This window comes from Trichechus manatus, unplaced genomic scaffold, assembly GCF_000243295.1.
Source record: "Trichechus manatus latirostris isolate Lorelei unplaced genomic scaffold, TriManLat1.0 scaffold00075, whole genome shotgun sequence".
NCBI classification, from domain to species: Eukaryota; Metazoa; Chordata; class Mammalia; order Sirenia; family Trichechidae; genus Trichechus; species Trichechus manatus.
This window is the reverse complement of record NW_004444011.1, coordinates 11,917,003-11,920,146: the sequence shown is the minus strand read 5'-3', so window position 1 is coordinate 11,920,146 and position 3,144 is coordinate 11,917,003.

Genomic DNA, 3,144 nt, shown 5'->3' with positions numbered 1-3,144 from the left:
TACTAGCATACTAGCTAGCCAACTTGCTACCTTTGAAGAAGTAAGTAGCCATATTTGAGGCCCACACGGCAAGAGCTGAGGATGGAGCTCCCTCTAGTTGGCGGGCAGCCTCCAGCCAGCAAGAAGCCATGGCTCTCAGTCCTACAGCTTCAAGTAAATGAATTCTGCCAACAATATGAGGGAGCTTAGAAGTAAACCCTTCCCCACTTAAGCCTTCAGGTGGGAACCCAGTCCCAGCCAACACCTTGAAAGCAGCCTTGAAGAGGGCACAGCTTAGCTATTCCCAGACTTCTGATTCCCAGAAACTCTGAGATAATAAATATGTATTGTTTTAAGCCACTAAGTTTGTGGTAATTTGTTGCGCAGCAATAGAAAATATACAGGCTCCGAAAAGGAGGTGGGGGCAGTGTAGAACTTTGGGGTCTAGCAAAAGGGGAATTTACTGGTGAGAATGAATCGCAGCCAGTGTATTTTTAGTATTGTACTCTCCTCAATTAGCTTCTTCCTAGGTGGTGATGCATAAGGCTTTGGTGCTGATTAGCATAACTACCCTTGTTTTGGCTTGATGCTCACAGAACAACCTGGTGATTATTACTTGCTTCCTGTGTGGGTCTATTTAAGGGAGAGGAAGTTCAGGTCCATCTGACTTTTGAAGGTAAACCCTGATGGTTTATAGGATTTGTTCTACTGGCTGGGTCCAGAACTCTGGGGCACAGTCGAAGTCAGTACTCCAAGCTGGCCTCATCCTACTGCTTGGAGTCCTGCGAGTTGTAGCTTTAATTAAAAGCTGTTTGAGAAACTGAATGGAATTGGTCCTAGTTTCTGTCAGACAAATTAATCTGAGTAGCCAGTAGAATGGCATACTTATGGGAAAATTCGTCCTAAACCAAGATGGTGTGTGTAGAAACGAGAAGTGGAAATTGTTGGAAGACAATTCTTCATGGTTTTTTCATGTTTCTGCACATTTTGTGAGAAGAGGCACTGACCCTGCTTTTTCTGGACTATCTTTTCAAGGACGTGCGTATAGCAAACAGCTTTGGAAGATATAATGTCTCCCTCCAGAGGAAAGGACAGCTTTGCTTACAGCCTTGAAAGATACAGTGTCTTCCTCTGAAGCAAAGAGCAAGTTTGCTTAGTCTTGGAAGATAGAGTCAGTGTCTTCCTTCAGAGCAATGGGCAGGCAGGCTTACTTACCATTATAAAAGATTTGGGTTCCCTAAGCTCAGGGTTCCTCTTTTGTTCTGTAGCTGCATGTGCAAGTGTCACCTGGCCCTCTCGTCATCTCCCCCATGCTTAGGGCTGTGGCACAAGAGAACGCTGATAGTCTGGCTACTGCTACTGCTGTAATACTGTCCTTTGTCTTAGACCCATGTGTCTGTGCCTGCTACCAGCATCCATGAAACTGTGGCAGGCTAACTTGTTATCCTGCAAGTAGAGTAAAAGAACCCTTCACAGTTGTGTTGGATAATAATAATGAAATCAAAATATTGTTTCTTGTGGAACAGAAATTAATCCACTTGTGACTAAAAATTTTCCAGAATGGACTTGTGTGCCCATGTGTTTTTCAAGGTTTTTGTTTATTTTGTTGGATAAAATGACTCCATTTATTTCTAAAGGGTGCTGTATCAATGAGCACATCTTCCTAGGAGTGAGGTTATTTGAGATAGTCATAGCTCCAATACTAGCTTATTGCATTAACCTTTTCCGAGCTTATCTATAAAACGTGAGAAATGTATCTCTTAAGGTCCCTTCCAACTGCAGTACCTACAGGCTATAGAAAATATAACATCACTTTAATTTCATTTATTCAACAAACACTTACATGGTCCTTGCTACGGGTCAGGTACCATCTGAAGTGCTTTTCGAATAACTCATTTAAAGTGGGATGATACTAATATCCCCATGTTATAGGTGAGGAGGCTGCCAGGGTGGTGCAGACTATTAAGTGCTCAGCTACTATTCAAAAGTTTGACAGTTCGAGTCCACCCAGAGGTGCCTCGGAAGAAAGGCCTGGCAGTCTGCTGCCGAAAGGTCACATCCATTAAAAACTCTACGGCGTGCTGTTCTACTCTGACATGCATGGGGTCGCCATGAGTTGAAATCGACTCAACAGCAACTTGTTTTTGTTTAGGTGAGAAGACTGAGGTGCAGAGAGTTGAGTGACTTCTCCAATGTCACTCAGTTTTTAGGTGGCATAGCTGGGGTTCAAACCTAGGTGAAGTTTATACTCTTAACCACCATGCTGTGTTGCCTCCCATCTTGTCAGTGAATAATTGATTCACTCTCTACTGTGGGTAGGATGCATCCTGAGAATCCTGGAGGCAACAGGGAAGAATGAAGCAGATCCCTCTCTCCAGGATCTTCACCCTAATGGAGAATTTTGTATCTCTCCCTCCTCTCTCTCTCTGTCCCACAGAACGATTCTGAGCTTAGCGTTTGTGTGTGATAATACCTCATTAGAATGCAAAGAAATAGATTTTCAAGTGAAATTATTGGTTTCAGGTTTTTAACTGTCTTTTTAAAGATAGTTTAGATAAACCTCAATCTTCTAATCTGGTAAACTAGGTCAGATTTTTGTAGGGGACTAGTCCTGGTGGTGTAGTGTTTAAGAGCTTATGTGCCAACCAGGAGGTCAGCAGTTTTAATCCACTAGCCACTCCCTGGAAACATGGGGCAGTTGTACTCTGTCCTATAAGGTTGCTATGAGTCAGAATCGACTCGATGGCAATGCGTTTGGTTTGGTTTTGGTATCGAGACGTAGTTGGCTAAACGGCTTATCTACTAGATATCTAGGATTAATAAATAATGTCTAGAAATTTAATTATGCTGAATCATTTTTATTTTAAAATAAATTTTTAATTAACTCAGATCCCCTTTGTGTATGTTAATAGGAGCTTCTTGAGGAGAGAAATGGAATCTTTTTCATCATGAGTCTGCCACTGCACCTAGAACAGTATTTTTACAAAGAACTCACTTAATAAATGTTCATTGATCAATTATATTTTATAATATACATGCTGGATCTCAGGAACTCTATGTTATCAATGAGGGTCCTGGAAGTAAAAGTACACTCAGGGGGCTCAACTGTACAGACTTTCATGAAAAAACTATTTACTGTAAGACTAAGGGAACAACAAGGACTGT